This window comes from Lampris incognitus, chromosome 3 (assembly GCF_029633865.1).
Source record: "Lampris incognitus isolate fLamInc1 chromosome 3, fLamInc1.hap2, whole genome shotgun sequence".
NCBI classification, from domain to species: domain Eukaryota; kingdom Metazoa; phylum Chordata; class Actinopteri; order Lampriformes; family Lampridae; genus Lampris; species Lampris incognitus.
This window is the reverse complement of record NC_079213.1, coordinates 990621-1003435: the sequence shown is the minus strand read 5'-3', so window position 1 is coordinate 1003435 and position 12815 is coordinate 990621. Positions and strand designations below refer to the sequence as shown.

Sequence of the window (12815 nt, the reverse complement as noted above, 5' to 3'; positions counted from 1 at the left end):
TCAGTCCTACTCAGAACAGTAACGCTACCTGCTCAGTCCTACTCAGCACAGTAACGCTACCTGTTCAGTCCTACTCAGAACAGTAACGCTACCTGTTCAGTCCTACTCAGAATAGTAACGCTACCTGTTCAGTCCTACTCAGAACAGTAACACTACCTGTTCAGTCCTACTCAGAACAGTAACACTACCTGTTCAGCCCTACTCAACACAGTAAAGCTACCTGTTCAGTCCTACTATGAACAGTAACGCTACCTGTTCAGCCCTACTCAGAACAATAAAACTACCTTTTCAGTCCTACTCAGAACAGTAACGCTACCTGCTCAGTCCTACTCAGCACAGTAACGCTACCTGTTCAGTCCTACTCAGAACAGTAACGCTACCTGTTCAGTCCTACTCAGAATAGTAACGCTACCTGTTTAGTCCTACTCAGAACAGTAACACTACCTGTTCAGTCCTACTCAGAACAGTAACACTACCTGTTCAGCCCTACTCAACACAGTAACGCTACCTGTTCAGTCCTACTACGAACAGTAACGCTACCTGTTCAGCCCTACTCAGAACAGTAACACTTTCTGTTCAGTCCTACTCAGAACAGTAACGCTACCTGTTCAGTCCTACTCAGCACAGTAACGCTACCTGTTCAGTCCTACTCAGAACAGTAACGCTACCTGTTCAGTCCTACTCAGAACAGTAACACTACCTGTTCAGCCCTACTCAGCACAGTAACACTACCTGTTCAGTCCTACTCCGAACAGTAACACTACCTGTTCAGTCCTACTCCGAACAGTAACGCTACCTGTTCAGCCCTACTCAGAACAGTAACACTACCTGTTCAGCCCCACTCAGAACAATAACACTACCTGTTCAGTCCTACTCAGAACAGTAACACTACCTGTTCAGCCCCACTCAGAACAATAACACTACCTGTTCAGTCCTACTCCGAACAGTAACACTACCTGTTCAGCCCTACTCAGAACAGTAACACTACCTGTTCAGTCCTACTCAGAACAGTAACACTACCTGTTCAGTCCTACTCAGAACAGTAACACTACCTGTTCAGCCCTACTCAGAACAGTAACGCTACCTGTTCAGTCCTACTCAGAACAGTAACACTACCTGTTCAGTCCTACTCAGAACAGTAACGCTACCTGTTCAGTCCTACTCCGAACAGTAACACTACCTGTTCAGTCCTACTCCGAACAGTAACGCTACCTGTTCAGCCCTACTCAGAACAGTAACACTACCTGTTCAGCCCCACTCAGAACAATAACACTACCTGTTCAGTCCTACTCCGAACAGTAACACTACCTGTTCAGCCCTACTCAGAACAGTAACGCTACCTGTTCAGCCCTACTCAGAACAGTAACGCTCCCTGTTCAGTCCTACTCCGAACAGTAACGCTACCTGTTCAGTCCTACTCAGCACAGTAACGCTACCTGTTCAGTCCTACTCAGAACAGTAACGCTACCTGTTCAGTCCAACTCAGAACAGTAACACTACCTGTTCAGCCCTACTCAGCAGAGTAACACTACCTGTTCAGTCCTACTCCGAACAGTAACACTACCTGTTCAGTCCTACTCCAAACAGTAACACTACCTGTTCAGTCCTACTCCAAACAGTAACGCTACCTGTTCAGTCCTACTCAGAACAGTAACACTACCTGTTCAGCCCTACTCAGAACAGTAACACTACCTGTTCAGTCCTACTCCGAACAGTAACACTACCTGTTCAGTCCTACTCCAAACAGTAACGCTACCTGTTCAGTCCTACTCCGAACAGTAACACTACCTGTTCAGTCGTACTCCGAACAGTAACGCTACCTGTTCAGTCCTACTCAGCACAGTAACGCTACCTGTTCAGTCCTACTCAGAACAGTAACGCTACCTGTTCAGCCCTACTCAGAACAGTAACACTACCTGTTCAGTCCTACTCAGAACAGTAACACTACCTGTTCAGTCCTACTAAGAACAGTAACACTACCTGTTCAGCCCTACTCAGCACAGTAACGCTACCTGTTCAGTCCTACTCCGAACAGTAACGCTACCTGTTCTCCCTACTCAGAACAATAACACTACCTTTTCAGTCCTACTCAGCACAGTAACGCTACCTGTTCAGTCCTACTCAGCACAGTAACGCTACCTGTTCAGTCCTACTCAGAACAGTAACGCTACCTGTTCAGTCCTACTCAGAATAGTAACGCTACCTGTTCAGTCCTACTCAGAACAGTAACACTACCTGTTCAGTCCTACTCAGAACAGTAACACTACCTGTTCAGCCCTACTCAACACAGTAACGCTACCTGTTCAGTCCTACTATGAACAGTAACGCTACCTGTTCAGCCCTACTCAGAACAGTAACACTTTCTGTTCAGTCCTACTCAGAACAGTAACGCTACCTGTTCAGTCCTACTCAGCACAGTAACGCTACCTGTTCAGTCCTACTCAGAACAGTAACGCTACCTGTTCAGTCCTACTCAGAACAGTAACACTACCTGTTCAGCCCTACTCAGCACAGTAACACTACCTGTTCAGTCCTACTCCGAACAGTAACACTACCTGTTCAGTCCTACTCCGAACAGTAACGCTACCTGTTCAGCCCTACTCAGAAAAGTAACACTACCTGTTCAGCCCCACTCAGAACAATAACACTACCTGTTCAGTCCTACTCAGAACAGTAACACTACCTGTTCAGCCCCACTCAGAACAATAACACTACCTGTTCAGTCCTACTCCGAACAGTAACGCTACCTGTTCAGTCCTACTCAGCACAGTAACGCTACCTGTTCAGTGCTACTCAGAACAGTAACACTACCTGTTCAGTCCTACTCAGAACAGTAAAACTACCTGTTCAGCCCCACTCAGAACAATAACACTACCTGTTCAGTCCTACTCCGAACAGTAACACTACCTGTTCAGTCCTACTCCAAACAGTAACGCTACCTGTTCAGTCCTACTCCGAACAGTAACACTACCTGTTCAGTCGTACTCAGAACAATAACACTACCTGTTCAGTCCTACTAGGAAAAGTAACGCTACCTGTTCAGTCCTACTCAGAACAATAACACTACCTGTTCAGTCCTACTCAGAACAATAACACTACCTGTTCAGTCCTACTCAGAACAGTAACGCTACCTGTTCAGCCCTACTCAGAACAGTAACGCTACCTGTTCAGTCCTACTCAAAACAGTAACGCTACCTGTTCAGTCCTACTCAGAACAGTAACGTTATCTGTTCAGTCCTACTCAGAATGGTAACGCCACCTGTTCAGTCCTACTCAGAGCAGTAACACTACCCGTTCAGTCCTACTCAAAACAGTAATGCTACCTGTTCAGCCCCACACAGAACAGTAACGCTACCTGTTCAGTCCTACTCAGCACAGTAACGCTACCTGTTCAGTCCTACTCAGAACAGTAACACTACCTGTTCGGTCCTACTCAGAACAGTAACGCTACCTGTTCAGTCCTACTCAGAACAGTAACACTACCTGTTCAGTCCTACTCAAACAATAACGCTACCTGTTCAGTCCTACTCAAAACAGTAACGCTACCTGTTCAGCCCCACTCGGAACAGTAACGCTACCTGTTCAGTCCTACTCAGAACAGTAACGCTACCTGTTCAGTCCTACTCAGCACAGTAAAGCTACCTGTTCAGTCCTACTCAGAACAGTAACGCTACCTGTTCAGCCCTACTCAGCACAGTAACGCTACCTGTTCAGTCCTACTCAGAACAGTAACGCTACCTGTTCAGCCCTACTCAGAACAGTAACGCTACCTGTTCAGTCCTACTCAGAACAGTAACGCTACCTGTTTAGTCCTACTCAAAACAATAACACTACCTGTTCAGTCCTACTCAGAACAGTAACGCTACCTGTTCAGCCCTACTCAGAATAGTAACGCTACCTGTTCAGTCCTACTCAGAACAGTAACGCTACCTGTTCAGCCCTACTCAGCACAGTAACGCTACCTGTTCAACCCTACTCAAAACAATAACACTACCTGTTCAGCCCTACTCAGAACAGTAACGCTACCTGTTCAGCCCTACTCAGAATAGTAATGCTACCTGTTCAGTCCTACTCAGAACAGTAACACTACCTGTTCAGTCCTACTCAGAACAGTAACGCTACCTGTTCAGCCCTACTCAGCACAGTAACGCTACCTGTTCAACCCTACTCAGAATAGTAACGCTACCTGTTCAGTCCTACTCAGAACAGTAACACTACCTGTTCAGCCCGACTCAGAATAGTAACGCTACCTGTTCAGCCCTACTCAGAATAGTAACGCTACCTGTTCAGCCCTACTCAGAACAGTAATGCTACCTGTTCAACCCTACTCAGAATAGTAACGCTACCTGTTCAGCCCTACTCAGAATAGTAAAGCTACCTGTTCAGCCCTACTCAGAACAGTAACGCTACCTGTTCAGCCCTACTCAGAATAGTAACGCTACCTGTTCAGCCCTACTCAGAACAGTAACACTACCTGTTCAGTCCTACTCAGAACAGTAACGCTATCTGTTCAGTCCTACTCAGAACAATAACACTACCTGTTCAGCCCTACTCAGAATAGTAACGCTACCTGTTCAGCCCTACTCAGAATAGTAACGCTAACTGTTCAGCCCTACTCAGAATAGTAACGCTACCTGTTCAGCCCTACTCAGAACAGTAACGCTACCTGCTCAGCGGCAAATGTCTGAGAGTTACACAAAGAGAGAGAGACTGGTGAAGAGAGTTAAACATCTACCCAGCCAAAGAGACCAAAGGTTAGCAAGCAGACCAGGACTAAAACAAGACTTGTCAGACTTGGATTCCATCAGTGGTCAACACGGAAAATTGAAAATATGGCTATCGAGCACGCACTGTACGTGACAGTTGGGCCACCACAGCAACAGAAAGGGAGGAGCGCGGCGATTTGCTTGTGAGCGTAGCGCTGCTGTCTGCCGTCTAGTGGTCAGAAATCATTTAATGCCGTTTTAAGTTGCCTACGTTTGGCTGTTTTTCATTTTCTGGATAAAATTATTGGTAACACTTTAGTATGGGGAACGTAGTCACCATTAATTAGGTGCTTATTAGCATGCAAATTAGTAACGTATTGGCTCTTAATTGGTCATTATTACGTACTCATTAATGCCTTATTCTGCATGGCCTTATTATACAACCAGTAAGCCATTAACTATGAGTTTTCCCTCTATAACCTCAGAATTATTGCTTATTAGTAGTACCATTTCAATATGCTTTGCTTAGTATGGACTTTATAAGGTGGTAGTACCACGAGAAGAGTTATTCTCCCTTACTAACACTTAATGAATATGGTCTGTTCTTACATAACAAAACTACAAGTGTTAATAGTGTTAAATTACTGTAAATTAAGTTTTTGTTACTTAGAAAATGTTCCCCATACTAAAGTGACATCTTGATCATTACTAATTCACTAGTAATTAAGTTTTTTTATGTTCCCCATACTAAAGTGTTACCAAATTATTATTATACAATTATTATTTTTATAACTGCTATCATTATTATTACATTATAATCATTAATTATTATTATTCCTCTTTATTCAGAGATGGCCAGGCCTTTTTGTTGATCATGCGTCTTTTTTATTGGTCATCAGCAAGGTGACATGGACAACCTTCTGATCATTGGCTGGCAGAGAAAGCTGCTGCTTCTAGTTCCTAGACTGCCAAGATCACATCCAGCAAGGCACTCACCACGACCTGCTCCAGTGGACAGCAAAGAAGTGTGGTACAACAGCCAGTGTCCAGCAGCTGAAGAAGGTGTTTGTACTGGACAGCCCCCAGTAGGTGACAGTAGGACACTGGTTATACTGGGTAGCAGGGGTAGCATTAACCCCAAGACTCCTGTGTCTTCCTGGCCTGTTGCCTGCAGACTAATATTAACTTGACAGCGATGTGTGCAATGTACCCGCCCCAGACAAACACACGTGACACAACCAGAACCCTCTGTTACACAATTATGAAATACAACATGTAACGTGCAAAATACAGAACATGAACATCCAAGGTGAAACCATCAATCATACCTTACCACACAACACCACATACCACACAACGGCCCACATTAATAAAACTAAGCAGTAAAATCATTACACCATGAAATATCTATAGCATAGTGATCTGAGCTCATGCATGAAAATACTGCCGCTGATATATACTATTTATATAAATGTATATAAATACTCCAGCATGGTGTTATTGTCGGTGGTAGCCCCGTAAAAGCTGCATTGATTGATATCTCACTGCTAGATGTCAGACGGCAGTGCTACAGAGATTCCAGAACACACACTCACCCGTCACTTCCTGTCTCTGCGGTGGTCCAAGTAAAACGAACGACGTGCCATCCGTCTTTTAGATGGAGAGTCTTGAGCTGTTTTTACACACAGATCGCACAATAATGGTGTAACCAAGACTCGTCTTCATGCCAGCTTTGTTTATTTACACTGAACCAAACAAAGGCGTCATGATCAGGCACCAGCATGTGATGTTCCACAGCATGCCAGCGTCAAGAAGTGTAACACAATGTGTAACACGGCATGTAACACAATGACAATGTGTAACACGTGTAACACGATGTGTAACAGGACATGAGCCGCTTTGTGTAACATGACGTGAAACACAATGTGTAACACAACGTGTAACATGACATGAAACACACCGTGCAACACGTGTAACACGACATGTAATATTGATACACTCCAGTATTGCCATATTATCTTTTGTGATACTGTATCAACTCTCAAAACCACTATATTGATTTTTAATTGTTTACATTCAAAGGTTCGTGACAAACATTTTGTCTTGTGTGTAACCCCACAACCACTAGATAACAGTTTTGTAATCTATCTTCAGCCATGTGACTCTTCAACTTCAACGCAACAACGCAAACTCCGTCAGGAAGTAGCACAAACACAAAGAACACAGGCCGATGAAATCGCAATATATCGCCTTTCTTACAGTATCACAATATATCACCTTTCTTACAGTATCACAATATATCACCTTTCTTACAGTATCGCAATATATCGCCTGTCTTACAGTATCACAATATATCGCCTTTCTTACAGTATCACAATATATCACCTTTCTTACAGTATCACAATATATCGCCTTTCTTACAGTATCACAATATATCACCTTTCTTACAGTATCGCAATATATCGCCTGTCTTACAGTATCACAATATATCGCCTTTCTTACAGTATCACAATATATCACCTTTCTTACAGTATCGCAATATATCGCCTGTCTTACAGTATCACAATATATCGCCTTTCTTACAGTATCGCAATATATCGCCTGTCTTACAGTATCACAATATATCGCCTTTCTTACAGTATCACAATATATCGCCTGTCTTACAGTATCACAATATATCGCCTTTCTTACAGTATCACAATATATCACCTTTCTTACAGTATCACAATATATCGCCTTTCTTACAGTATCACAATATATCACCTTTCTTACAGTATCACAATATATCACCTTTCTTACAGTATCACAATATATCACCTTTCTTACAGTATCACAATATATCGCCTGTCTTACAGTATCACAATATATCGCCTGTCTTACAGTATCACAATATATCACCTTTCTTACAGTATCACAATATATCACCTTTCTTACAGTATCACAATATATCGCCTGTCTTACAGTATCACAATATATCACCTTTCTTACAGTATCACAATATATCGCCTGTCTTACAGTATCACAATACATCACCTTTCTTACAGTATCGCAATATATCGCCTGTCTTACAGTATCACAATACATCACCTTTCTTACTGTATCACAACATATCACCTTTCTTACAGTATCACAATATATCACCTTTCTTACAGTATCACAATATATCGCCTTTCTTACAGTATCACAATATATCGCCTGTCTTACAGTATCACAATATATCGCCTGTCTTACAGTATCACAATATATCACCTTTCTTACAGTATCACAATATATCGCCTTTCTTACAGTATCACAATATATCGCCTGTCTTACAGTATCACAATATATCACCTTTCTTACAGTATCACAATATATCACCTTTCTTACAGTATCGCAATATATCGCCTGTCTTACAGTATCACAATATATCACCTTTCTTACAGTATCACAACATATCACCTTTCTTACAGTATCACAATATATCACCTTTCTTACAGTATCACAATATATCGCCTTTCTTACAGTATCACAATATATCGCCTTTCTTACAGTATCACAATATATCACCTTTCTTACAGTATCGCAATATATCGCCTGTCTTACAGTATCACAATATATCGCCTTTCTTACAGTATCGCAATATATCGCCTGTCTTACAGTATCACAATATATCGCCTTTCTTACAGTATCACAATATATCGCCTTTCTTACAGTATCACAATATATCGCCTGTCTTACAGTATCACAATATATCGCCTGTCTTACAGTATCACAATATATCACCTTTCTTACAGTATCACAATATATCACCTTTCTTACAGTATCACAATATATCGCCTTTCTTACAGTATCACAATATATCGCCTGTCTTACAGTATCACAATATATCACCTTTCTTACAGTATCACAATATATCGCCTGTCTTACAGTATCACAATATATCACCTTTCTTACAGTATCGCAATATATCGCCTGTCTTACAGTATCACAATACATCACCTTTCTTACTGTATCACAACATATCACCTTTCTTACAGTATCACAATATATCACCTTTCTTACAGTATCACAATATATCTCCTTTCTTACAGTATCACAATATATCGCCTGTCTTACAGTATCACAATATATCGCCTGTCTTACAGTATCACAATATATCACCTTTCTTACAGTATCACAATATATCACCTTTCTTACAGTATCACAATATATCGCCTGTCTTACAGTATCACAATATATCGCCTGTCTTACAGTATCGCAATATATCCCCTTTCTTACAGTATCACAATATATCACCTTTCTTACAGTATCACAATATATCGCCTGTCTTACAGTATCACAATATATCGCCTGTCTTACAGTATCACAATATATCGCCTGTCTTACAGTATCACAATACATCACCTTTCTTACTGTATCACAATATATCGCCTTTCTTACAGTATCACAATATATCACCTTTCTTACAGTATCACAATATATCGCCTTTCTTACAGTATCGCAATATATCACCTTTCTTACAGTATCACAATATATCACCTTTCTTACAGTATCGCAATATATCGCCTGTCTTACAGTATCACAATACATCACCTTTCTTACAGTATCACAATATATCGCCTGTCTTACAGTATCACAATACATCGCCTTTCTTACTATATCACAACATATCACCTTTCTTACAGTATCACAATATATCACCTTTCTTACAGTATCACAATATATCGCCTTTCTTACAGTATCACAATATATCGCCCGTCTTACAGCATCACAATATATCGCCTGTCTTACAGTATCACAATATATCACCTTTCTTACAGTATCACAATATATCACCTTTCTTACAGTATCACAATATATCGCCTGTCTTACAGTATCACAATATATCGCCTGTCTTACAGTATCGCAATATATCACCTTTCTTACAGTATCGCAATATATCACCCTTCTTACAGTATCACAATATATCGCCTGTCTTACAGTATCACAATATATCGCCTGTCTTACAGTATCACAATATATCACCTTTCTTACAGTATCACAATATATCACCTTTCTTACAGTATCACAATATATCGCCTGTCTTACAGTATCACAATATATCACCTTTCTTACAGTATCACAATATATCACCTTTCTTACAGTATCACAATATATCACCTTTCTTACAGTATCACAATATATCGCCTGTCTTACAGTATCGCAATATATCACCTTTCTTACAGTATCGCAATATATCACCTTTCTTACAGTATCACAATATATCGCCTGTCTTACAGTATCACAATATATCGCCTGTCTTACAGTATCACAATATATCACCTTTCTTACAGTATCACAATATATCACCTTTCTTACAGTATCACAATATATCACCTTTCTTACAGTATCGCAATATATCGCCTGTCTTACAGTATCACAATATATCGCCTGTCTTACAGTATCACAATATATCACCTTTCTTACAGTATCACAATATATCACCTTTCTTACAGTATCACAATATATCGCCTGTCTTACAGTATCACAATATATCACCTTTCTTACAGTATCACAATATATCACCTTTCTTACAGTATCACAATATATCACCTTTCTTACAGTATCACAATATATCGCCTGTCTTACAGTATCGCAATATATCACCTTTCTTACAGTATCGCAATATATCACCTTTCTTACAGTATCACAATATATCGCCTGTCTTACAGTATCACAATATATCGCCTGTCTTACAGTATCACAATATATCACCTTTCTTACAGTATCACAATATATCACCTTTCTTACAGTATCACAATATATCGCCTTTCTTACAGTATCACAATATATCGCCTGTCTTACAGTATCACAATATATCGCCTGTCTTACAGTATCACAATATATCACCTTTCTTACAGTATCACAATATATCACCTTTCTTACAGTATCACAATATATCGCCTGTCTTACAGTATCACAATATATCGCCTGTCTTACAGTATCACAATATATTGCCTGTCTTACAGTATCACAATATATCGCCTGTCTTACAGTATCACAATATATCGCCTGTCTTACAGTATCACAATATATCGCCTGTCTTACAGTATCACAATATATCGCCTGTCTTATTCAATATATCGCGATATATTGAATCACAACCGCTGTATTGTGATACGTATCATATCGCCAGAATCTCACCAATACATAGCCCTATGTGTAACACAATGTGTAACACAATTACATGTAACACAATGACAATGTGAAACACAACATGTAACACAACGTGTAACACATTGACAACTTGTAACACAACGTGTAACAAAAGACGATCGGCTGTCCCATGCTGCCGGTTGTCCTTTTAAACATTTGGCGCTTCGGCTGTGTAGCTAGCTAGCTGGCTGCTGCCAGCCTAATGCCGGAACAACAGTGACCCCCCGTTCTGTCTACGTACCGCTCACACACCACAGCGAGGCGGCTTAATGGCACAACGGCTCCATTTCAAACTGGTGTCAAACCAGTTCAGCTAGTTAAAGACAAAACATGGAGACACCCTGTACTAGTGGCAGTACATGAAAATGTAAACCAACAACACCTCCGGTACTCTTTCAACAATCTCTGTCATCCAGCCACCACTTCAAATCACATGGTGTTTGTCTCCCAAGTCAAGTCCCTGTTCAGTTATCTGCCAGCCCAGTAGCACAGGTTCCACAGGGGCCCCCGGGCCTTCACAGCAACACAACATCCTGTCCTCAGACCCTCACATCGGATAAGGAGCAACTCCCTAAACCCTTTACCAGGGAGGAACAACAGGAAGAAAGCTCAGGGAGCGCACCAGAGGAGGAGCTCTCTCCCAAGACGCACAACGGGACGTGATGTTGCCTTTACACAATTTACACAATACAACAATGACAGAGGAGAACACACTTACAATGGCATTATAAGATATATGAAGACTCTGCTGAGGACTCCCAGACTGATGTCTTACTGGTTTACTGACCCCACACTGACCCGGCACTGACCCAGCACTGACCCAGCACTGACCCGCACTGACCCTGCACTGACCCGGCACTGACCCATCACTGACCCGCACTGACCCATCAATGACCCGGCACTGACCCGGCACTGACCCAGCACTGACCCATCACTGACCCGCACTGACCCCGCACTGACCCGGCACTGACCCATCACTGACCCATTACTGACCCGGCACTGACACATCACTGACCCCGCACTGACCCGGCACTGACCCAGCACTGACCCATTACTGACCCGGCACTGACCCCGCACTGACCCAGCACTGACCCGGCACTGACCCATTACTGACCCGGCACTGACCCAGCACTGACCCATTACTGACCCGGCACTGACCCCGCACTGACCCAGCACTGACCCATTACTGACCCGGCACTGACCCAGCACTGACCCAGCACTGACCCATTACTGACCCGGCACTGACCCAGCACTGACCCCGCACTGACCCATTACTGACCCGGCACTGACCCATTACTGACCCCGCACTGACCCAGCACTGACCCATTACTGACCCGGCACTGACCCAGCACTGACCCATTACTGACCCGGCTATGACCCCGCACTGACCCAGCACTGACCCAGCACTGACCCATTACTGACCCATTACTGACCCGGCACTGACCCAGCACTGACCCCGCACTGACCCAGCACTGACCCCGCACTGACCCAGCACTGACCCATTACTGACCCCGCACTGACCCAGCACTGACCCAGCACTGACCCAGCACTGACCCATTACTGACCCGGCACTGACCCAGCACTGACCCCGCACTGACCCATTACTGACCCGGCACTGACCCATTACTGACCCCGCACTGACCCAGCACCGACCCAGCACTGACCCATTACTGACCCGGCACTGACCCAGCACTGACCCATTACTGACCCGGCACTGACCCCGCACTGACCCAGCACTGACCCAGCACTGACCCATTACTGACCCCGCACTGACCCAGCACTGACCCAGCACTGACCCATTACTGACCCGGCACTGACCCAGCACTGACCCATTACTGACCCGGCACTGACCCCGCACTGACCCAGCACTGACCCAGCACTGACCCCGCACAAAGAAACCTTCAAGCTGTAGTGTGTGTGTGTGCATGTGTGTGT

General features: G+C 43.0%; 1 protein-coding gene across 1 annotated transcript in view; it reads right to left on the bottom strand.

The window, feature by feature from the left end:
- The window catches only part of dyrk2 (dual-specificity tyrosine-(Y)-phosphorylation regulated kinase 2), a 65664-nt gene that overhangs the window by 25057 nt on the left and 27792 nt on the right, over nucleotides 1-12815 (bottom strand). The window lies entirely within an intron of this gene.